This window comes from Hyla sarda, unplaced genomic scaffold (assembly GCF_029499605.1).
Source record: "Hyla sarda isolate aHylSar1 unplaced genomic scaffold, aHylSar1.hap1 scaffold_1171, whole genome shotgun sequence".
Lineage (NCBI taxonomy): Eukaryota > Metazoa > Chordata > Amphibia > Anura > Hylidae > Hyla > Hyla sarda.
Window position 1 is genome coordinate 90,887 of NW_026607794.1, and position 24,520 is coordinate 115,406.

General features: G+C 46.2%; 11 non-coding genes across 11 annotated transcripts; all 11 read left to right on the plus strand.

The window, feature by feature from the left end:
• Positions 1–1,192: 1,192 nt before the first annotated feature.
• Positions 1,193–1,383, plus strand: LOC130302612 (U2 spliceosomal RNA). Its single transcript, XR_008852795.1, has one exon. It is a non-coding gene; the product is annotated as a U2 spliceosomal RNA (small nuclear RNA).
• Positions 1,384–3,477: 2,094 nt separating this feature from the next.
• LOC130302613 (U2 spliceosomal RNA) lies at positions 3,478–3,668 on the plus strand. The gene has a single exon (XR_008852796.1). It is a non-coding gene; the product is annotated as a U2 spliceosomal RNA (small nuclear RNA).
• Positions 3,669–5,759: 2,091 nt separating this feature from the next.
• Positions 5,760–5,950, plus strand: LOC130302614 (U2 spliceosomal RNA). Its single transcript, XR_008852797.1, has one exon. It is a non-coding gene; the product is annotated as a U2 spliceosomal RNA (small nuclear RNA).
• Positions 5,951–8,039: 2,089 nt separating this feature from the next.
• On the plus strand, positions 8,040–8,230 carry LOC130302615 (U2 spliceosomal RNA). The gene has a single exon (XR_008852798.1). It is a non-coding gene; the product is annotated as a U2 spliceosomal RNA (small nuclear RNA).
• Positions 8,231–10,323: 2,093 nt separating this feature from the next.
• Positions 10,324–10,514, plus strand: LOC130302616 (U2 spliceosomal RNA). Its single transcript, XR_008852799.1, has one exon. It is a non-coding gene; the product is annotated as a U2 spliceosomal RNA (small nuclear RNA).
• A 2,089-nt stretch (positions 10,515–12,603) lies between these two features.
• On the plus strand, positions 12,604–12,794 carry LOC130302617 (U2 spliceosomal RNA). Its single transcript, XR_008852800.1, has one exon. It is a non-coding gene; the product is annotated as a U2 spliceosomal RNA (small nuclear RNA).
• A 2,053-nt stretch (positions 12,795–14,847) lies between these two features.
• Positions 14,848–15,038, plus strand: LOC130302618 (U2 spliceosomal RNA). The gene has a single exon (XR_008852801.1). It is a non-coding gene; the product is annotated as a U2 spliceosomal RNA (small nuclear RNA).
• Positions 15,039–17,126: 2,088 nt separating this feature from the next.
• LOC130302619 (U2 spliceosomal RNA) lies at positions 17,127–17,317 on the plus strand. Its single transcript, XR_008852802.1, has one exon. It is a non-coding gene; the product is annotated as a U2 spliceosomal RNA (small nuclear RNA).
• Positions 17,318–19,406: 2,089 nt separating this feature from the next.
• LOC130302620 (U2 spliceosomal RNA) lies at positions 19,407–19,597 on the plus strand. Its single transcript, XR_008852803.1, has one exon. It is a non-coding gene; the product is annotated as a U2 spliceosomal RNA (small nuclear RNA).
• Positions 19,598–21,688: 2,091 nt separating this feature from the next.
• LOC130302622 (U2 spliceosomal RNA) lies at positions 21,689–21,879 on the plus strand. Its single transcript, XR_008852805.1, has one exon. It is a non-coding gene; the product is annotated as a U2 spliceosomal RNA (small nuclear RNA).
• Positions 21,880–23,973: 2,094 nt separating this feature from the next.
• On the plus strand, positions 23,974–24,164 carry LOC130302623 (U2 spliceosomal RNA). Its single transcript, XR_008852806.1, has one exon. It is a non-coding gene; the product is annotated as a U2 spliceosomal RNA (small nuclear RNA).
• The last annotated feature ends 356 nt before the right edge of the window (positions 24,165–24,520 follow it).

A 24,520-nucleotide genomic window follows, 5' to 3' on the forward strand; every position in this document is an offset into this window, starting at 1 on the left:
GCCTGCAACTTTCTGTGCGACAAATTCAGACAGGAAAAATCAGTATAAATCCTTAGAAAATTATCCCCCAGTGTCTCCATCTGCTGGCGGTATTGAATAAGCATTGCTGCACTGATGGGGTATGCATTAGACGAAAAAAAAGAAGAAAAAGAAGAATAATACGCCCAGAAAAGAGGCGAAAAGGAGAAAAACGTAAAAAAACGTGAAAAAAAAGTAAGAGGAAGAGAAGGGAAAAAAAGGTGGAAATGGGTTTAAAAGTGATTTCGGCGGAGAAATATATATATATATATATATATATATATATATATATATATATATATGCGCACACACACACATAGATATAAACGTATTCTCCGTTGAGATATTGCAGCCGCTGCTGTGTCCAGGCCCAGGAGCCTTAGCACTGTGCTGTGATGTCACTCAATACCACTGACATCACTAGGTGTAAACAACATCTCTCCTTTGCTGTGTATGTGACTATGGAGCTGTTTGGTGATGTCGTCTATTATGGCCTTCATAGAAGCAACAGGAGATTGTTGCATCCATCTTGAACCCTCAGAACTACAGTGCTATGATGTCACTCACTTCCACAGGCCTTGCAGAGTGTAAACAACAACAACCCAGCTTTGTTGTGTATGTAACCAAAGGGATTTGTGATGTCACCTAGAACCTTCACAGCAGCGACAGCTTTATGAGGAGCATCAGCACTGCTCTGCCTGAGCAGAACCATCACCGCCATAGGTTGTCAAATAACCCGGATTTAACCCACACAGGTAAGTCCAATGGGGTGCAGGCATGTCCTCTATGCTTACAGCTTCCCGTGGGTGTTGGTTTGATACCGTTTGGGGACAGCCAAGGAGGCATCTGCAGGCAACAAAGGTAGGTGTGTGCTTGTGTGTGTGTTTCCTATGCAGATCCTAAGCCCAGTGTCACATGCAAGTAGGAGGAGTAAGAAGGGTTCCTGGCAAATCCGGGTTATGGATTGCATTTAAAAAGGCCCCGTGGGAGTGCAATGGGCCCCTGTCTTGCTGCTTAGCAATAATGGTATGGGTTTAGGTTCTGCTGTGTGTACTGGTGGTTGACTGCCCCCCAGCCCAGAGTGTGCATGGAAAATTGTCTGGCAGCCTCCCTGACAGCAAGCAGTGATAGTGCCCATGAAGGGGACCTTGTTGGGCCCGCCCCTTTCACGGTTATCGCTTCTCGGCCTTTTGGCTAAGATCAAGTGTAGTATCTGTTCTTATCAGTTTAATATCTGATACGTCCCCTATCTGGGGACCATATATTAAATGGATTTTTGAGAACGGGGGCCGATTTCGAAGCTTGCTTCCGTCGCCCTATGCATTGACCCGATATGGCAGTATCTTCGGGTACAGTGCACCACCCCCTTACAGGGTTAAAAAGAAAGATTCCTACTTTCATTGCTACCTGCTTGCTGGCTAGCCAGCTAGCCAGCCCTGTGGGCCTTGCTGCTGCTGCAGCCAAAAAACAAAAGGTGGTGCTGCTGCTGCTTCTGCTGCTTCTGCTTCTGCTTGTGTCTGGCCCCTGTTGGAGCGTCCAGGCACAGGACTTCTGCTGCTGCTGACTAAATGGCCTCCTTAATTGGATCATTTGAGTAGCCAGCACACCTGTGCAGGTAGGGCATGACATGATAGGCAGCTGCCTTGATAGCGGGTGGGTGCTGAATGTTCCTAATTGACAAAATAAGATTAATGCTTATGAAGAAATATAAAATCTCATCCCTTCCCCAATATCGCGCCACACCCCTACCCCTTAATTCCCTGGTTGAACGTGATGGACATATGTCTTTTTTCGACCGTACTAACTATGTAACTATGTAACATAACATGGGGGGGGGGGGGGGTCTCCTGGCTGTTCACACAGGTGTGTCATTGCTGTACATTGACCATGCATTGCTTCTGTGGTATTGCAAAGGCAAAGACAAATGCTTCCAGCCATCCATTGCACTAATGGATTGGTCATCAGCTGGCTGTCTATGTCCCGCATCAATATAGACCAAAGTACAGAGGGTTAGGCTATGCTATTGTGCACCTACCTGATGCATCAGAAGGTGCGAGGCCCTTGCTAAATTCTGTGCACAGACTTTGAGATCTATGCTTTAGACTGTATCTAAACCTGCTCCAACATGGACTGACATTCTGGCCTACTTTCAGCCGATGCGACTTGTCTGTCGCTGAACAGTCGCTTTTTATGTATTCAGCACCTATGTATAATGTTGTAAAAATGCTCTAGAAGCTAAAGTCGCAGAAATGTCACACATATTTGGCCTGCAACTTTCTGTGCGACAAATTCAGACAGGAAAAATCAGTATAAATCCTTAGAAAATTATCCCCCAGTGTCTCCATCTGCTGGCGGTATTGAATAAGCATTGCTGCACTGATGGGGTATGCATTAGACGAAAAAAAAGAAGAAAAAGAAGAATAATACGCCCAGAAAAGAGGCGAAAAGGAGAAAAACGTAAAAAAACGTGAAAAAAAAGTAAGAGGAAGAGAAGGGAAAAAAAGGTGGAAATGGGTTTAAAAGTGATTTCGGCGGAGAAATATATATATATATATATATATATATATATATATATATATATATATGCGCACACACACACACATAGATATAAACGTATTCTCCGTTGAGATATTGCAGCCGCTGCTGTGTCCAGGCCCAGGAGCCTTAGCACTGTGCTGTGATGTCACTCAATACCACTGACATCACTAGGTGTAAACAACATCTCTCCTTTGCTGTGTATGTGACTATGGAGCTGTTTGGTGATGTCGTCTATTACGGCCTTCATAGAAGCAACAGGAGATTGTTGCATCCATCTTGAACCCTCAGAACTACAGTGCTATGATGTCACTCACTTCCACAGGCCTTGCAGAGTGTAAACAACAACAACCCAGCTTTGTTGTGTATGTAACCAAAGGGATTTGTGATGTCACCTAGAACCTTCACAGCAGCGACAGCTTTATGAGGAGCATCAGCACTGCTCTGCCTGAGCAGAACCATCACCGCCATAGGTTGTCAAATAACCCGGATTTAACCCACACAGGTAAGTCCAATGGGGTGCAGGCATGTCCTCTATGCTTACAGCTTCCCGTGGGTGTTGGTTTGATACCGTTTGGGGACAGCCAAGGAGGCATCTGCAGGCAACAAAGGTAGGTGTGTGCTTGTGTGTGTGTTTCCTATGCAGATCCTAAGCCCAGTGTCACATGCAAGTAGGAGGAGTAAGAAGGGTTCCTGGCAAATCCGGGTTATGGATTGCATTTAAAAAGGCCCCGTGGGAGTGCAATGGGCCCCTGTCTTGCTGCTTAGCAATAATGGTATGGGTTTAGGTTCTGCTGTGTGTACTGGTGGTTGACTGCCCCCCAGCCCAGAGTGTGCATGGAAAATTGTCTGGCAGCCTCCCTGACAGCAAGCAGTGATAGTGCCCATGAAGGGGACCTTGTTGGGCCCGCCCCTTTCACGGTTATCGCTTCTCGGCCTTTTGGCTAAGATCAAGTGTAGTATCTGTTCTTATCAGTTTAATATCTGATACGTCCCCTATCTGGGGACCATATATTAAATGGATTTTTGAGAACGGGGGCCGATTTCGAAGCTTGCTTCCGTCGCCCTATGCATTGACCCGATATGGCAGTATCTTCGGGTACAGTGCACCACCCCCTTACAGGGTTAAAAAGAAAGATTCCTACTTTCATTGCTACCTGCTTGCTGGCTAGCCAGCTAGCCAGCCCTGTGGGCCTTGCTGCTGCTGCAGCCAAAAAACAAAAGGTGGTGCTGCTGCTGCTTCTGCTGCTTCTGCTTCTGCTTGTGTCTGGCCCCTGTTGGAGCGTCCAGGCACAGGACTTCTGCTGCTGCTGACTAAATGGCCTCCTTAATTGGATCATTTGAGTAGCCAGCACACCTGTGCAGGTAGGGCATGACATGATAGGCAGCTGCCTTGATAGCGGGTGGGTGCTGAATGTTCCTAATTGACAAAATAAGATTAATGCTTATGAAGAAATATAAAATCTCATCCCTTCCCCAATATCGCGCCACACCCCTACCCCTTAATTCCCTGGTTGAACGTGATGGACATATGTCTTTTTTCGACCGTACTAACTATGTAACTATGTAACATAACATGGGGGGGGGGGGGGTCTCCTGGCTGTTCACACAGGTGTGTCATTGCTGTACATTGACCATGCATTGCTTCTGTGGTATTGCAAAGGCAAAGACAAATGCTTCCAGCCATCCATTGCACTAATGGATTGGTCATCAGCTGGCTGTCTATGTCCCGCATCAATATAGACCAAAGTACAGAGGGTTAGGCTATGCTATTGTGCACCTACCTGATGCATCAGAAGGTGCGAGGCCCTTGCTAAATTCTGTGCACAGACTTTGAGATCTATGCTTTAGACTGTATCTAAACCTGCTCCAACATGGACTGACATTCTGGCCTACTTTCAGCCGATGCGACTTGTCTGTCGCTGAACAGTCGCTTTTTATGTATTCAGCACCTATGTATAATGTTGTAAAAATGCTCTAGAAGCTAAAGTCGCAGAAATGTCACACATATTTGGCCTGCAACTTTCTGTGCGACAAATTCAGACAGGAAAAATCAGTATAAATCCTTAGAAAATTATCCCCCAGTGTCTCCATCTGCTGGCGGTATTGAATAAGCATTGCTGCACTGATGGGGTATGCATTAGACGAAAAAAAAGAAGAAAAAGAAGAATAATACGCCCAGAAAAGAGGCGAAAAGGAGAAAAACGTAAAAAAACGTGAAAAAAAAGTAAGAGGAAGAGAAGGGAAAAAAAGGTGGAAATGGGTTTAAAAGTGATTTCGGCGGAGAAATATATATATATATATATATATATATATATATATATATATATATGCGCACACACACACATAGATATAAACGTATTCTCCGTTGAGATATTGCAGCCGCTGCTGTGTCCAGGCCCCAGGAGCCTTAGCACTGTGCTGTGATGTCACTCAATACCACTGACATCACTAGGTGTAAACAACATCTCTCCTTTGCTGTGTATGTGACTATGGAGCTGTTTGGTGATGTCGTCTATTACGGCCTTCATAGAAGCAACAGGAGATTGTTGCATCCATCTTGAACCCTCAGAACTACAGTGCTATGATGTCACTCACTTCCACAGGCCTTGCAGAGTGTAAACAACAACAACCCAGCTTTGTTGTGTATGTAACCAAAGGGATTTGTGATGTCACCTAGAACCTTCACAGCAGCGACAGCTTTATGAGGAGCATCAGCACTGCTCTGCCTGAGCAGAACCATCACCGCCATAGGTTGTCAAATAACCCGGATTTAACCCACACAGGTAAGTCCAATGGGGTGCAGGCATGTCCTCTATGCTTACAGCTTCCCGTGGGTGTTGGTTTGATACCGTTTGGGGACAGCCAAGGAGGCATCTGCAGGCAACAAAGGTAGGTGTGTGCTTGTGTGTGTGTTTCCTATGCAGATCCTAAGCCCAGTGTCACATGCCAAGTAGGAGGAGTAAGAAGGGTTCCTGGCAAATCCGGGTTATGGATTGCATTTAAAAAGGCCCCGTGGGAGTGCAATGGGCCCCTGTCTTGCTGCTTAGCAATAATGGTATGGGTTTAGGTTCTGCTGTGTGTACTGGTGGTTGACTGCCCCCCAGCCCAGAGTGTGCATGGAAAATTGTCTGGCAGCCTCCCTGACAGCAAGCAGTGATAGTGCCCATGAAGGGGACCTTGTTGGGCCCGCCCCTTTCACGGTTATCGCTTCTCGGCCTTTTGGCTAAGATCAAGTGTAGTATCTGTTCTTATCAGTTTAATATCTGATACGTCCCCTATCTGGGGACCATATATTAAATGGATTTTTGAGAACGGGGGCCGATTTCGAAGCTTGCTTCCGTCGCCCTATGCATTGACCCGATATGGCAGTATCTTCGGGTACAGTGCACCACCCCCTTACAGGGTTAAAAAGAAAGATTCCTACTTTCATTGCTACCTGCTTGCTGGCTAGCCAGCTAGCCAGCCCTGTGGGCCTTGCTGCTGCTGCAGCCAAAAAACAAAAGGTGGTGCTGCTGCTGCTTCTGCTGCTTCTGCTTCTGCTTGTGTCTGGCCCCTGTTGGAGCGTCCAGGCACAGGACTTCTGCTGCTGCTGACTAAATGGCCTCCTTAATTGGATCATTTGAGTAGCCAGCACACCTGTGCAGGTAGGGCATGACATGATAGGCAGCTGCCTTGATAGCGGGTGGGTGCTGAATGTTCCTAATTGACAAAATAAGATTAATTCTTATGAAGAAATATAAAATCTCATCCCTTCCCCAATATCGCGCCACACCCCTACCCCTTAATTCCCTGGTTGAACGTGATGGACATATGTCTTTTTTCGACCGTACTAACTATGTAACTATGTAACATAACATGGGGGGGGGGGGTCTCCTGGCTGTTCACACAGGTGTGTCATTGCTGTACATTGACCATGCATTGCTTCTGTGGTATTGCAAAGGCAAAGACAAATGCTTCCAGCCATCCATTGCACTAATGGATTGGTCATCAGCTGGCTGTCTATGTCCCGCATCAATATAGACCAAAGTACAGAGGGTTAGGCTATGCTATTGTGCACCTACCTGATGCATCAGAAGGTGCGAGGCCCTTGCTAAATTCTGTGCACAGACTTTGAGATCTATGCTTTAGACTGTATCTAAACCTGCTCCAACATGGACTGACATTCTGGCCTACTTTCAGCCGATGCGACTTGTCTGTCGCTGAACAGTCGCTTTTTATGTATTCAGCACCTATGTATAATGTTGTAAAAATGCTCTAGAAGCTAAAGTCGCAGAAATGTCACACATATTTGGCCTGCAACTTTCTGTGCGACAAATTCAGACAGGAAAAATCAGTATAAATCCTTAGAAAATTATCCCCCAGTGTCTCCATCTGCTGGCGGTATTGAATAAGCATTGCTGCACTGATGGGGTATGCATTAGACGAAAAAAAAGAAGAAAAAGAAGAATAATACGCCCAGAAAAGAGGCGAAAAGGAGAAAAACGTAAAAAAACGTGAAAAAAAAGTAAGAGGAAGAGAAGGGAAAAAAAGGTGGAAATGGGTTTAAAAGTGATTTTGGCGGAGAAATATATATATATATATATATATATATATATATATATATATATATATGCGCACACACACACATAGATATAAACGTATTCTCCGTTGAGATATTGCAGCCGCTGCTGTGTCCAGGCCCAGGAGCCTTAGCACTGTGCTGTGATGTCACTCAATACCACTGACATCACTAGGTGTAAACAACATCTCTCCTTTGCTGTGTATGTGACTATGGAGCTGTTTGGTGATGTCGTCTATTACGGCCTTCATAGAAGCAACAGGAGATTGTTGCATCCATCTTGAACCCTCAGAACTACAGTGCTATGATGTCACTCACTTCCACAGGCCTTGCAGAGTGTAAACAACAACAACCCAGCTTTGTTGTGTATGTAACCAAAGGGATTTGTGATGTCACCTAGAACCTTCACAGCAGCGACAGCTTTATGAGGAGCATCAGCACTGCTCTGCCTGAGCAGAACCATCACCGCCATAGGTTGTCAAATAACCCGGATTTAACCCACACAGGTAAGTCCAATGGGGTGCAGGCATGTCCTCTATGCTTACAGCTTCCCGTGGGTGTTGGTTTGATACCGTTTGGGGACAGCCAAGGAGGCATCTGCAGGCAACAAAGGTAGGTGTGTGCTTGTGTGTGTGTTTCCTATGCAGATCCTAAGCCCAGTGTCACATGCAAGTAGGAGGAGTAAGAAGGGTTCCTGGCAAATCCGGGTTATGGATTGCATTTAAAAAGGCCCCGTGGGAGTGCAATGGGCCCCTGTCTTGCTGCTTAGCAATAATGGTATGGGTTTAGGTTCTGCTGTGTGTACTGGTGGTTGACTGCCCCCCAGCCCAGAGTGTGCATGGAAAATTGTCTGGCAGCCTCCCTGACAGCAAGCAGTGATAGTGCCCATGAAGGGGACCTTGTTGGGCCCGCCCCTTTCACGGTTATCGCTTCTCGGCCTTTTGGCTAAGATCAAGTGTAGTATCTGTTCTTATCAGTTTAATATCTGATACGTCCCCTATCTGGGGACCATATATTAAATGGATTTTTGAGAACGGGGGCCGATTTCGAAGCTTGCTTCCGTCGCCCTATGCATTGACCCGATATGGCAGTATCTTCGGGTACAGTGCACCACCCCCTTACAGGGTTAAAAAGAAAGATTCCTACTTTCATTGCTACCTGCTTGCTGGCTAGCCAGCTAGCCAGCCCTGTGGGCCTTGCTGCTGCTGCAGCCAAAAAACAAAAGGTGGTGCTGCTGCTGCTTCTGCTGCTTCTGCTTCTGCTTGTGTCTGGCCCCTGTTGGAGCGTCCAGGCACAGGACTTCTGCTGCTGCTGACTAAATGGCCTCCTTAATTGGATCATTTGAGTAGCCAGCACACCTGTGCAGGTAGGGCATGACATGATAGGCAGCTGCCTTGATAGCGGGTGGGTGCTGAATGTTCCTAATTGACAAAATAAGATTAATGCTTATGAAGAAATATAAAATCTCATCCCTTCCCCAATATCGCGCCACACCCCTACCCCTTAATTCCCTGGTTGAACGTGATGGACATATGTCTTTTTTCGACCGTACTAACTATGTAACTATGTAACATAACATGGGGGGGGGGGGGGGGGGGGGGTCTCCTGGCTGTTCACACAGGTGTGTCATTGCTGTACATTGACCATGCATTGCTTCTGTGGTATTGCAAAGGCAAAGACAAATGCTTCCAGCCATCCATTGCACTAATGGATTGGTCATCAGCTGGCTGTCTATGTCCCGCATCAATATAGACCAAAGTACAGAGGGTTAGGCTATGCTATTGTGCACCTACCTGATGCATCAGAAGGTGCGAGGCCCTTGCTAAATTCTGTGCACAGACTTTGAGATCTATGCTTTAGACTGTATCTAAACCTGCTCCAACATGGACTGACATTCTGGCCTACTTTCAGCCGATGCGACTTGTCTGTCGCTGAACAGTAGCTTTTTATGTATTCAGCACCTATGTATAATGTTGTAAAAATGCTCTAGAAGCTAAAGTCGCAGAAATGTCACACATATTTGGCCTGCAACTTTCTGTGCGACAAATTCAGACAGGAAAAATCAGTATAAATCCTTAGAAAATTATCCCCCAGTGTCTCCATCTGCTGGCGGTATTGAATAAGCATTGCTGCACTGATGGGGTATGCATTAGACGAAAAAAAAGAAGAAAAAGAAGAATAATACGCCCAGAAAAGAGGCGAAAAGGAGAAAAACGTAAAAAAACGTGAAAAAAAAGTAAGAGGAAGAGAAGGGAAAAAAAGGTGGAAATGGGTTTAAAAGTGATTTCGGCGGAGAAATATATATATATATATATATATATATATATATATATATATGCGCACACACACACATAGATATAAACGTATTCTCCGTTGAGATATTGCAGCCGCTGCTGTGTCCAGGCCCAGGAGCCTTAGCACTGTGCTGTGATGTCACTCAATACCACTGACATCACTAGGTGTAAACAACATCTCTCCTTTGCTGTGTATGTGACTATGGAGCTGTTTGGTGATGTCGTCTATTACGGCCTTCATAGAAGCAACAGGAGATTGTTGCATCCATCTTGAACCCTCAGAACTACAGTGCTATGATGTCACTCACTTCCACAGGCCTTGCAGAGTGTAAACAACAACAACCCAGCTTTGTTGTGTATGTAACCAAAGGGATTTGTGATGTCACCTAGAACCTTCACAGCAGCGACAGCTTTATGAGGAGCATCAGCACTGCTCTGCCTGAGCAGAACCATCACCGCCATAGGTTGTCAAATAACCCGGATTTAACCCACACAGGTAAGTCCAATGGGGTGCAGGCATGTCCTCTATGCTTACAGCTTCCCGTGGGTGTTGGTTTGATACCGTTTGGGGACAGCCAAGGAGGCATCTGCAGGCAACAAAGGTAGGTGTGTGCTTGTGTGTGTGTTTCCTATGCAGATCCTAAGCCCAGTGTCACATGCAAGTAGGAGGAGTAAGAAGGGTTCCTGGCAAATCCGGGTTATGGATTGCATTTAAAAAGGCCCCGTGGGAGTGCAATGGGCCCCTGTCTTGCTGCTTAGCAATAATGGTATGGGTTTAGGTTCTGCTGTGTGTACTGGTGGTTGACTGCCCCCCAGCCCAGAGTGTGCATGGAAAATTGTCTGGCAGCCTCCCTGACAGCAAGCAGTGATAGTGCCCATGAAGGGGACCTTGTTGGGCCCGCCCCTTTCACGGTTATCGCTTCTCGGCCTTTTGGCTAAGATCAAGTGTAGTATCTGTTCTTATCAGTTTAATATCTGATACGTCCCCTATCTGGGGACCATATATTAAATGGATTTTTGAGAACGGGGGCCGATTTCGAAGCTTGCTTCCGTCGCCCTATGCATTGACCCGATATGGCAGTATCTTCGGGTACAGTGCACCACCCCCTTACAGGGTTAAAAAGAAAGATTCCTACTTTCATTGCTACCTGCTTGCTGGCTAGCCAGCTAGCCAGCCCTGTGGGCCTTGCTGCTGCTGCAGCCAAAAAACAAAAGGTGGTGCTGCTGCTGCTTCTGCTGCTTCTGCTTCTGCTTGTGTCTGGCCCCTGTTGGAGCGTCCAGGCACAGGACTTCTGCTGCTGCTGACTAAATGGCCTCCTTAATTGGATCATTTGAGTAGCCAGCACACCTGTGCAGGTAGGGCATGACATGATAGGCAGCTGCCTTGATAGCGGGTGGGTGCTGAATGTTCCTAATTGACAAAATAAGATTAATGCTTATGAAGAAATATAAAATCTCATCCCTTCCCCAATATCGCGCCACACCCCTACCCCTTAATTCCCTGGTTGAACGTGATGGACATATGTCTTTTTTCGACCGTACTAACTATGTAACTATGTAACATAACATGGGGGGGGGGGGGGGGGGTCTCCTGGCTGTTCACACAGGTGTGTCATTGCTGTACATTGACCATGCATTGCTTCTGTGGTATTGCAAAGGCAAAGACAAATGCTTCCAGCCATCCATTGCACTAATGGATTGGTCATCAGCTGGCTGTCTATGTCCCGCATCAATATAGACCAAAGTACAGAGGGTTAGGCTATGCTATTGTGCACCTACCTGATGCATCAGAAGGTGCGAGGCCCTTGCTAAATTCTGTGCACAGACTTTGAGATCTATGCTTTAGACTGTATCTAAACCTGCTCCAACATGGACTGACATTCTGGCCTACTTTCAGCCGATGCGACTTGTCTGTCGCTGAACAGTCGCTTTTTATGTATTCAGCACCTATGTATAATGTTGTAAAAATGCTCTAGAAGCTAAAGTCGCAGAAATGTCACACATATTTGGCCTGCAACTTTCTGTGCGACAAATTCAGACAGGAAAAATCAGTATAAATCCTTAGAAAATTATCCCCCAGTGTCTCCATCTGCTGGCGGTATTGAATAAGCATTGCTGCACTGATGGGGTATGCATTAGACGAAAAAAAAGAAGAAAAAGAAGAATAATACGCCCAGAAAAGAGGCGAAAAGGAGAAAAACGTAAAAAAACGTGAAAAAAAAGTAAGAGGAAGAGAAGGGAAAAAAAGGTGGAAATGGGTTTAAAAGTGATTTCGGCGGAGAAATATATATATATATATATATATATATATATATATATATGCGCACACACACACACATAGATATAAACGTATTCTCCGTTGAGATATTGCAGCCGCTGCTGTGTCCAGGCCCAGGAGCCTTAGCACTGTGCTGTGATGTCACTCAATACCACTGACATCACTAGGTGTAAACAACATCTCTCCTTTGCTGTGTATGTGACTATGGAGCTGTTTGGTGATGTCGTCTATTACGGCCTTCATAGAAGCAACAGGAGATTGTTGCATCCATCTTGAACCCTCAGAACTACAGTGCTATGATGTCACTCACTTCCACAGGCCTTGCAGAGTGTAAACAACAACAACCCAGCTTTGTTGTGTATGTAACCAAAGGGATTTGTGATGTCACCTAGAACCTTCACAGCAGCGACAGCTTTATGAGGAGCATCAGCACTGCTCTGCCTGAGCAGAACCATCACCGCCATAGGTTGTCAAATAACCCGGATTTAACCCACACAGGTAAGTCCAATGGGGTGCAGGCATGTCCTCTATGCTTACAGCTTCCCGTGGGTGTTGGTTTGATACCGTTTGGGGACAGCCAAGGAGGCATCTGCAGGCAACAAAGGTAGGTGTGTGCTTGTGTGTGTGTTTCCTATGCAGATCCTAAGCCCAGTGTCACATGCAAGTAGGAGGAGTAAGAAGGGTTCCTGGCAAATCCGGGTTATGGATTGCATTTAAAAAGGCCCCGTGGGAGTGCAATGGGCCCCTGTCTTGCTGCTTAGCAATAATGGTATGGGTTTAGGTTCTGCTGTGTGTACTGGTGGTTGACTGCCCCCCAGCCCAGAGTGTGCATGGAAAATTGTCTGGCAGCCTCCCTGACAGCAAGCAGTGATAGTGCCCATGAAGGGGACCTTGTTGGGCCCGCCCCTTTCACGGTTATCGCTTCTCGGCCTTTTGGCTAAGATCAAGTGTAGTATCTGTTCTTATCAGTTTAATATCTGATACGTCCCCTATCTGGGGACCATATATTAAATGGATTTTTGAGAACGGGGGCCGATTTCGAAGCTTGCTTCCGTCGCCCTATGCATTGACCCGATATGGCAGTATCTTCGGGTACAGTGCACCACCCCCTTACAGGGTTAAAAAGAAAGATTCCTACTTTCATTGCTACCTGCTTGCTGGCTAGCCAGCTAGCCAGCCCTGTGGGCCTTGCTGCTGCTGCAGCCAAAAAACAAAAGGTGGTGCTGCTGCTGCTTCTGCTGCTTCTGCTTCTGCTTGTGTCTGGCCCCTGTTGGAGCGTCCAGGCACAGGACTTCTGCTGCTGCTGACTAAATGGCCTCCTTAATTGGATCATTTGAGTAGCCAGCACACCTGTGCAGGTAGGGCATGACATGATAGGCAGCTGCCTTGATAGCGGGTGGGTGCTGAATGTTCCTAATTGACAAAATAAGATTAATGCTTATGAAGAAATATAAAATCTCATCCCTTCCCCAATATCGCGCCACACCCCTACCCCTTAATTCCCTGGTTGAACGTGATGGACATATGTCTTTTTTCGACCGTACTAACTATGTAACTATGTAACATAACATGGGGGGGGGGGGGGGTCTCCTGGCTGTTCACACAGGTGTGTCATTGCTGTACATTGACCATGCATTGCTTCTGTGGTATTGCAAAGGCAAAGACAAATGCTTCCAGCCATCCATTGCACTAATGGATTGGTCATCAGCTGGCTGTCTATGTCCCGCATCAATATAGACCAAAGTACAGAGGGTTAGGCTATGCTATTGTGCACCTACCTGATGCATCAGAAGGTGCGAGGCCCTTGCTAAATTCTGTGCACAGACTTTGAGATCTATGCTTTAGACTGTATCTAAACCTGCTCCAACATGGACTGACATTCTGGCCTACTTTCAGCCGATGCGACTTGTCTGTCGCTGAACAGTCGCTTTTTATGTATTCAGCACCTATGTATAATGTTGTAAAAATGCTCTAGAAGCTAAAGTCGCAGAAATGTCACACATATTTGGCCTGCAACTTTCTGTGCGACAAATTCAGACAGGAAAAATCAGTATAAATCCTTAGAAAATTATCCCCCAGTGTCTCCATCTGCTGGCGGTATTGAATAAGCATTGCTGCACTGATGGGGTATGCATTAGACGAAAAAAAAGAAGAAAAAGAAGAATAATACGCCCAGAAAAGAGGCGAAAAGGAGAAAAACGTAAAAAAACGTGAAAAAAAAGTAAGAGGAAGAGAAGGGAAAAAAAGGTGGAAATGGGTTTAAAAGTGATTTCGGCGGAGAAATATATATATATATATATATATATATATATATATATATATATGTTGAGATATTGCAGCCGCTGCTGTGTCCAGGCCCAGGAGCCTTAGCACTGTGCTGTGATGTCACTCAATACCACTGACATCACTAGGTGTAAACAACATCTCTCCTTTGCTGTGTATGTGACTATGGAGCTGTTTGGTGATGTCGTCTATTACGGCCTTCATAGAAGCAACAGGAGATTGTTGCATCCATCTTGAACCCTCAGAACTACAGTGCTATGATGTCACTCACTTCCACAGGCCTTGCAGAGTGTAAACAACAACAACCCAGCTTTGTTGTGTATGTAACCAAAGGGATTTGTGATGTCACCTAGAACCTTCACAGCAGCGACAGCTTTATGAGGAGCATCAGCACTGCTCTGCCTGAGCAGAACCATCACCGCCATAGGTTGTCAAATAACCCGGATTTAACCCACACAGGTAAGTCCAATGGGGTGCAGGCATGTCCTCTATGCTTACAGCTTCCCGTGGGTGTTGGTTTGATACCGTTTGGGGACAGCCAAGGAGGCATCTGCAGGCAACAAAGGTAGGTGTGTGCTTGTGTGTGTGTTTCCTATGCAGATCCTAAGCCCAGTGTCACATGCAAGTAGGAGGAGTAAGAAGGGTTCCTGGCAAATCCGGGTTATGGATTGCATTTAAAAAGGCCCCGTGGGAGTGCAATGGGCCCCTGTCTTGCTGCTTAGCAATAATGGTATGGGTTTAGGTTCTGCTGTGTGTACTGGTGGTTGACTGCCCCCCAGCCCAGAGTGTGCATGGAAAATTGTCTGGCAGCCTCCCTGACAGCAAGCAGTGATAGTGCCCATGAAGGGGACCTTGTTGGGCCCGCCCCTTTCACGGTTATCGCTTCTCGGCCTTTTGGCTAAGATCAAGTGTAGTATCTGTTCTTATCAGTTTAATATCTGATACGTCCCCTATCTGGGGACCATATATTAAATGGATTTTTGAGAACGGGGGCCGATTTCGAAGCTTGCTTCCGTCGCCCTATGCATTGACCCGATATGGCAGTATCTTCGGGTACAGTGCACCACCCCCTTACAGGGTTAAAAAGAAAGATTCCTACTTTCATTGCTACCTGCTTGCTGGCTAGCCAGCTAGCCAGCCCTGTGGGCCTTGCTGCTGCTGCAGCCAAAAAACAAAAGGTGGTGCTGCTGCTGCTTCTGCTGCTTCTGCTTCTGCTTGTGTCTGGCCCCTGTTGGAGCGTCCAGGCACAGGACTTCTGCTGCTGCTGACTAAATGGCCTCCTTAATTGGATCATTTGAGTAGCCAGCACACCTGTGCAGGTAGGGCATGACATGATAGGCAGCTGCCTTGATAGCGGGTGGGTGCTGAATGTTCCTAATTGACAAAATAAGATTAATGCTTATGAAGAAATATAAAATCTCATCCCTTCCCCAATATCGCGCCACACCCCTACCCCTTAATTCCCTGGTTGAACGTGATGGACATATGTCTTTTTTCGACCGTACTAACTATGTAACTATGTAACATAACATGGGGGGGGGGGGGTCTCCTGGCTGTTCACACAGGTGTGTCATTGCTGTACATTGACCATGCATTGCTTCTGTGGTATTGCAAAGGCAAAGACAAATGCTTCCAGCCATCCATTGCACTAATGGATTGGTCATCAGCTGGCTGTCTATGTCCCGCATCAATATAGACCAAAGTACAGAGGGTTAGGCTATGCTATTGTGCACCTACCTGATGCATCAGAAGGTGCGAGGCCCTTGCTAAATTCTGTGCACAGACTTTGAGATCTATGCTTTAGACTGTATCTAAACCTGCTCCAACATGGACTGACATTCTGGCCTACTTTCAGCCGATGCGACTTGTCTGTCGCTGAACAGTCGCTTTTTATGTATTCAGCACCTATGTATAATGTTGTAAAAATGCTCTAGAAGCTAAAGTCGCAGAAATGTCACACATATTTGGCCTGCAACTTTCTGTGCGACAAATTCAGACAGGAAAAATCAGTATAAATCCTTAGAAAATTATCCCCCAGTGTCTCCATCTGCTGGCGGTATTGAATAAGCATTGCTGCACTGATGGGGTATGCATTAGACGAAAAAAAAGAAGAAAAAGAAGAATAATACGCCCAGAAAAGAGGCGAAAAGGAGAAAAACGTAAAAAAACGTGAAAAAAAAGTAAGAGGAAGAGAAGGGAAAAAAAGGTGGAAATGGGTTTAAAAGTGATTTCGGCGGAGAAATATATATATATATATATATATATATATATATATATATATATATGCGCACACACACACATAGATATAAACGTATTCTCCGTTGAGATATTGCAGCCGCTGCTGTGTCCAGGCCCAGGAGCCTTAGCACTGTGCTGTGATGTCACTCAATACCACTGACATCACTAGGTGTAAACAACATCTCTCCTTTGCTGTGTATGTGACTATGGAGCTGTTTGGTGATGTCGTCTATTACGGCCTTCATAGAAGCAACAGGAGATTGTTGCATCCATCTTGAACCCTCAGAACTACAGTGCTATGATGTCACTCACTTCCACAGGCCTTGCAGAGTGTAAACAACAACAACCCAGCTTTGTTGTGTATGTAACCAAAGGGATTTGTGATGTCACCTAGAACCTTCACAGCAGCGACAGCTTTATGAGGAGCATCAGCACTGCTCTGCCTGAGCAGAACCATCACCGCCATAGGTTGTCAAATAACCCGGATTTAACCCACACAGGTAAGTCCAATGGGGTGCAGGCATGTCCTCTATGCTTACAGCTTCCCGTGGGTGTTGGTTTGATACCGTTTGGGGACAGCCAAGGAGGCATCTGCAGGCAACAAAGGTAGGTGTGTGCTTGTGTGTGTGTTTCCTATGCAGATCCTAAGCCCAGTGTCACATGCAAGTAGGAGGAGTAAGAAGGGTTCCTGGCAAATCCGGGTTATGGATTGCATTTAAAAAGGCCCCGTGGGAGTGCAATGGGCCCCTGTCTTGCTGCTTAGCAATAATGGTATGGGTTTAGGTTCTGCTGTGTGTACTGGTGGTTGACTGCCCCCCAGCCCAGAGTGTGCATGGAAAATTGTCTGGCAGCCTCCCTGACAGCAAGCAGTGATAGTGCCCATGAAGGGGACCTTGTTGGGCCCGCCCCTTTCACGGTTATCGCTTCTCGGCCTTTTGGCTAAGATCAAGTGTAGTATCTGTTCTTATCAGTTTAATATCTGATACGTCCCCTATCTGGGGACCATATATTAAATGGATTTTTGAGAACGGGGGCCGATTTCGAAGCTTGCTTCCGTCGCCCTATGCATTGACCCGATATGGCAGTATCTTCGGGTACAGTGCACCACCCCCTTACAGGGTTAAAAAGAAAGATTCCTACTTTCATTGCTACCTGCTTGCTGGCTAGCCAGCTAGCCAGCCCTGTGGGCCTTGCTGCTGCTGCAGCCAAAAAACAAAAGGTGGTGCTGCTGCTGCTTCTGCTGCTTCTGCTTCTGCTTGTGTCTGGCCCCTGTTGGAGCGTCCAGGCACAGGACTTCTGCTGCTGCTGACTAAATGGCCTCCTTAATTGGATCATTTGAGTAGCCAGCACACCTGTGCAGGTAGGGCATGACATGATAGGCAGCTGCCTTGATAGCGGGTGGGTGCTGAATGTTCCTAATTGACAAAATAAGATTAATGCTTATGAAGAAATATAAAATCTCATCCCTTCCCCAATATCGCGCCACACCCCTACCCCTTAATTCCCTGGTTGAACGTGATGGACATATGTCTTTTTTCGACCGTACTAACTATGTAACTATGTAACATAACATGGGGGGGGGGGGGGGGTCTCCTGGCTGTTCACACAGGTGTGTCATTGCTGTACATTGACCATGCATTGCTTCTGTGGTATTGCAAAGGCAAAGACAAATGCTTCCAGCCATCCATTGCACTAATGGATTGGTCATCAGCTGGCTGTCTATGTCCCGCATCAATATAGACCAAAGTACAGAGGGTTAGGCTATGCTATTGTGCACCTACCTGATGCATCAGAAGGTGCGAGGCCCTTGCTAAATTCTGTGCACAGACTTTGAGATCTATGCTTTAGACTGTATCTAAACCTGCTCCAACATGGACTGACATTCTGGCCTACTTTCAGCCGATGCGACTTGTCTGTCGCTGAACAGTCGCTTTTTATGTATTCAGCACCTATGTATAATGTTGTAAAAATGCTCTAGAAGCTAAAGTCGCAGAAATGTCACACATATTTGGCCTGCAACTTTCTGTGCGACAAATTCAGACAGGAAAAATCAGTATAAATCCTTAGAAAATTATCCCCCAGTGTCTCCATCTGCTGGCGGTATTGAATAAGCATTGCTGCACTGATGGGGTATGCATTAGACGAAAAAAAAGAAGAAAAAGAAGAATAATACGCCCAGAAAAGAGGCGAAAAGGAGAAAAACGTAAAAAAACGTGAAAAAAAAGTAAGAGGAAGAGAAGGGAAAAAAAGGTGGAAATGGGTTTAAAAGTGATTTCGGCGGAGAAATATATATATATATATATATATATATATATATATATATATATGCGCACACACACACATAGATATAAACGTATTCTCCGTTGAGATATTGCAGCCGCTGCTGTGTCCAGGCCCAGGAGCCTTAGCACTGTGCTGTGATGTCACTCAATACCACTGACATCACTAGGTGTAAACAACATCTCTCCTTTGCTGTGTATGTGACTATGGAGCTGTTTGGTGATGTCGTCTATTACGGCCTTCATAGAAGCAACAGGAGATTGTTGCATCCATCTTGAACCCTCAGAACTACAGTGCTATGATGTCACTCACTTCCACAGGCCTTGCAGAGTGTAAACAACAACAACCCAGCTTTGTTGTGTATGTAACCAAAGGGATTTGTGATGTCACCTAGAACCTTCACAGCAGCGACAGCTTTATGAGGAGCATCAGCACTGCTCTGCCTGAGCAGAACCATCACCGCCATAGGTTGTCAAATAACCCGGATTTAACCCACACAGGTAAGTCCAATGGGGTGCAGGCATGTCCTCTATGCTTACAGCTTCCCGTGGGTGTTGGTTTGATACCGTTTGGGGACAGCCAAGGAGGCATCTGCAGGCAACAAAGGTAGGTGTGTGCTTGTGTGTGTGTTTCCTATGCAGATCCTAAGCCCAGTGTCACATGCAAGTAGGAGGAGTAAGAAGGGTTCCTGGCAAATCCGGGTTATGGATTGCATTTAAAAAGGCCCCGTGGGAGTGCAATGGGCCCCTGTCTTGCTGCTTAGCAATAATGGTATGGGTTTAGGTTCTGCTGTGTGTACTGGTGGTTGACTGCCCCCCAGCCCAGAGTGTGCATGGAAAATTGTCTGGCAGCCTCCCTGACAGCAAGCAGTGATAGTGCCCATGAAGGGGACCTTGTTGGGCCCGCCCCTTTCACGGTTATCGCTTCTCGGCCTTTTGGCTAAGATCAAGTGTAGTATCTGTTCTTATCAGTTTAATATCTGATACGTCCCCTATCTGGGGACCATATATTAAATGGATTTTTGAGAACGGGGGCCGATTTCGAAGCTTGCTTCCGTCGCCCTATGCATTGACCCGATATGGCAGTATCTTCGGGTACAGTGCACCACCCCCTTACAGGGTTAAAAAGAAAGATTCCTACTTTCATTGCTACCTGCTTGCTGGCTAGCCAGCTAGCCAGCCCTGTGGGCCTTGCTGCTGCTGCAGCCAAAAAACAAAAGGTGGTGCTGCTGCTGCTTCTGCTGCTTCTGCTTCTGCTTGTGTCTGGCCCCTGTTGGAGCGTCCAGGCACAGGACTTCTGCTGCTGCTGACTAAATGGCCTCCTTAATTGGATCATTTGAGTAGCCAGCACACCTGTGCAGGTAGGGCATGACATGATAGGCAGCTGCCTTGATAGCGGGTGGGTGCTGAATGTTCCTAATTGACAAAATAAGATTAATGCTTATGAAGAAATATAAAATCTCATCCCTTCCCCAATATCGCGCCACACCCCTACCCCTTAATTCCCTGGTTGAACGTGATGGACATATGTCTTTTTTCGACCGTACTAACTATGTAACTATGTAACATAACATGGGGGGGGGGGGGGGGTCTCCTGGCTGTTCACACAGGTGTGTCATTGCTGTACATTGACCATGCATTGCTTCTGTGGTATTGCAAAGGCAAAGACAAATGCTTCCAGCCATCCATTGCACTAATGGATTGGTCATCAGCTGGCTGTCTATGTCCCGCATCAATATAGACCAAAGTACAGAGGGTTAGGCTATGCTATTGTGCACCTACCTGATGCATCAGAAGGTGCGAGGCCCTTGCTAAATTCTGTGCACAGACTTTGAGATCTATGCTTTAGACTGTATCTAAACCTGCTCCAACATGGACTGACATTCTGGCCTACTTTCAGCCGATGCGACTTGTCTGTCGCTGAACAGTCGCTTTTTATGTATTCAGCACCTATGTATAATGTTGTAAAAATGCTCTAGAAGCTAAAGTCGCAGAAATGTCACACATATTTGGCCTGCAACTTTCTGTGCGACAAATTCAGACAGGAAAAATCAGTATAAATCCTTAGAAAATTATCCCCCAGTGTCTCCATCTGCTGGCGGTATTGAATAAGCATTGCTGCACTGATGGGGTATGCATTAGACGAAAAAAAAGAAGAAAAAGAAGAATAATACGCCCAGAAAAGAGGCGAAAAGGAGAAAAACGTAAAAAAACGTGAAAAAAAAGTAAGAGGAAGAGAAGGGAAAAAAAGGTGGAAATGGGTTTAAAAGTGATTTCGGCGGAGAAATATATATATATATATATATATATATATATATATATATATATATGCGCACACACACACATAGATATAAACGTATTCTCCGTTGAGATATTGCAGCCGCTGCTGTGTCCAGGCCCAGGAGCCTTAGCACTGTGCTGTGATGTCACTCAATACCACTGACATCACTAGGTGTAAACAACATCTCTCCTTTGCTGTGTATGTGACTATGGAGCTGTTTGGTGATGTCGTCTATTACGGCCTTCATAGAAGCAACAGGAGATTGTTGCATCCATCTTGAACCCTCAGAACTACAGTGCTATGATGTCACTCACTTCCACAGGCCTTGCAGAGTGTAAACAACAACAACCCAGCTTTGTTGTGTATGTAACCAAAGGGATTTGTGATGTCACCTAGAACCTTCACAGCAGCGACAGCTTTATGAGGAGCATCAGCACTGCTCTGCCTGAGCAGAACCATCACCGCCATAGGTTGTCAAATAACCCGGATTTAACCCACACAGGTAAGTCCAATGGGGTGCAGGCATGTCCTCTATGCTTACAGCTTCCCGTGGGTGTTGGTTTGATACCGTTTGGGGACAGCCAAGGAGGCATCTGCAGGCAACAAAGGTAGGTGTGTGCTTGTGTGTGTGTTTCCTATGCAGATCCTAAGCCCAGTGTCACATGCAAGTAGGAGGAGTAAGAAGGGTTCCTGGCAAATCCGGGTTATGGATTGCATTTAAAAAGGCCCCGTGGGAGTGCAATGGGCCCCTGTCTTGCTGCTTAGCAATAATGGTATGGGTTTAGGTTCTGCTGTGTGTACTGGTGGTTGACTGCCCCCCAGCCCAGAGTGTGCATGGAAAATTGTCTGGCAGCCTCCCTGACAGCAAGCAGTGATAGTGCCCATGAAGGGGACCTTGTTGGGCCCGCCCCTTTCACGGTTATCGCTTCTCGGCCTTTTGGCTAAGATCAAGTGTAGTATCTGTTCTTATCAGTTTAATATCTGATACGTCCCCTATCTGGGGACCATATATTAAATGGATTTTTGAGAACGGGGGCCGATTTCGAAGCTTGCTTCCGTCGCCCTATGCATTGACCCGATATGGCAGTATCTTCGGGTACAGTGCACCACCCCCTTACAGGGTTAAAAAGAAAGATTCCTACTTTCATTGCTACCTGCTTGCTGGCTAGCCAGCTAGCCAGCCCTGTGGGCCTTGCTGCTGCTGCAGCCAAAAAACAAAAGGTGGTGCTGCTGCTGCTTCTGCTGCTTCTGCTTCTGCTTGTGTCTGGCCCCTGTTGGAGCGTCCAGGCACAGGACTTCTGCTGCTGCTGACTAAATGGCCTCCTTAATTGGATCATTTGAGTAGCCAGCACACCTGTGCAGGTAGGGCATGACATGATAGGCAGCTGCCTTGATAGCGGGTGGGTGCTGAATGTTCCTAATTGACAAAATAAGATTAATGCTTATGAAGAAATATAAAATCTCATCCCTTCCCCAATATCGCGCCACACCCCTACCCCTTAATTCCCTGGTTGAACGTGATGGACATATGTCTTTTTTCGACCGTACTAACTATGTAACTATGTAACATAACATGGGGGGGGGGGGGGGGGTCTCCTGGCTGTTCACACAGGTGTGTCATTGCTGTACATTGACCATGCATTGCTTCTGTGGTATTGCAAAGGCAAAGACAAATGCTTCCAGCCATCCATTGCACTAATGGATTGGTCATCAGCTGGCTGTCTATGTCCCGCATCAATATAGACCAAAGTACAGAGGGTTAGGCTATGCTATTGTGCACCTACCTGATGCATCAGAAGGTGCGAGGCCCTTGCTAAATTCTGTGCACAGACTTTGAGATCTATGCTTTAGACTGTATCTAAACCTGCTCCAACATGGACTGACATTCTGGCCTACTTTCAGCCGATGCGACTTGTCTGTCGCTGAACAGTCGCTTTTTATGTATTCAGCACCTATGTATAATGTTGTAAAAATGCTCTAGAAGCTAAAGTCGCAGAAATGTCACACATATTTGGCCTGCAACTTTCTGTGCGACAAATTCAGACAGGAAAAATCAGTATAAATCCTTAGAAAATTATCCCCCAGTGTCTCCATCTGCTGGCGGTATTGAATAAGCATTGCTGCACTGATGGGGTATGCATTAGACGAAAAAAAAGAAGAAAAAGAAGAATAATACGCCCAGAAAAGAGGCGAAAAGGAGAAAAACGTAAAAAAACGTGAAAAAAAAGTAAGAGGAAGAGAAGGGAAAAAAAGGTGGAAATGGGTTTAAAAGTGATTTCGGCGGAGAAATATATATATATATATATATATATATATATATATATATATATATATGCGCACACACACACATAGATATAAACGTATTCTCCGTTGAGATATTGCAGCCGCTGCTGTGTCCAGGCCCAGGAGCCTTAGCACTGTGCTGTGATGTCACTCAATACCACTGACATCACTAGGTGTAAACAACATCTCTCCTTTGCTGTGTATGTGACTATGGAGCTGTTTGGTGATGTCGTCTATTACGGCCTTCATAGAAGCAACAGGAGATTGTTGCATCCATCTTGAACCCTCAGAACTACAGTGCTATGATGTCACTCACTTCCACAGGCCTTGCAGAGTGTAAACAACAACAACCCAGCTTTGTTGTGTATGTAACCAAAGGGATTTGTGATGTCACCTAGAACCTTCACAGCAGCGACAGCTTTATGAGGAGCATCAGCACTGCTCTGCCTGAGCAGAACCATCACCGCCATAGGTTGTCAAATAACCCGGATTTAACCCACACAGGTAAGTCCAATGGGGTGCAGGCATGTCCTCTATGCTTACAGCTTCCCGTGGGTGTTGGTTTGATACCGTTTGGGGACAGCCAAGGAGGCATCTGCAGGCAACAAAGGTAGGTGTGTGCTTGTGTGTGTGTTTCCTATGCAGATCCTAAGCCCAGTGTCACATGCAAGTAGGAGGAGTAAGAAGGGTTCCTGGCAAATCCGGGTTATGGATTGCATTTAAAAAGGCCCCGTGGGAGTGCAATGGGCCCCTGTCTTGCTGCTTAGCAATAATGGTATGGGTTTAGGTTCTGCTGTGTGTACTGGTGGTTGACTGCCCCCCAGCCCAGAGTGTGCATGGAAAATTGTCTGGCAGCCTCCCTGACAGCAAGCAGTGATAGTGCCCATGAAGGGGACCTTGTTGGGCCCGCCCCTTTCACGGTTATCGCTTCTCGGCCTTTTGGCTAAGATCAAGTGTAGTATCTGTTCTTATCAGTTTAATATCTGATACGTCCCCTATCTGGGGACCATATATTAAATGGATTTTTGAGAACGGGGGCCGATTTCGAAGCTTGCTTCCGTCGCCCTATGCATTGACCCGATATGGCAGTATCTTCGGGTACAGTGCACCACCCCCTTACAGGGTTAAAAAGAAAGATTCCTACTTTCATTGCTACCTGCTTGCTGGCTAGCCAGCTAGCCAGCCCTGTGGGCCTTGCTGCTGCTGCAGCCAAAAAACAAAAGGTGGTGCTGCTGCTGCTTCTGCTGCTTCTGCTTCTGCTTGTGTCTGGCCCCTGTTGGAGCGTCCAGGCACAGGACTTCTGCTGCTGCTGACTAAATGGCCTCCTTAATTGGATCATTTGAGTAGCCAGCACACCTGTGCAGGTAGGGCATGACATGATAGGCAGCTGCCTTGATAGCGGGTGGGTGCTGAATGTTCCTAATTGACAAAATAAGATTAATGCTTATGAAGAAATATAAAATCTCATCC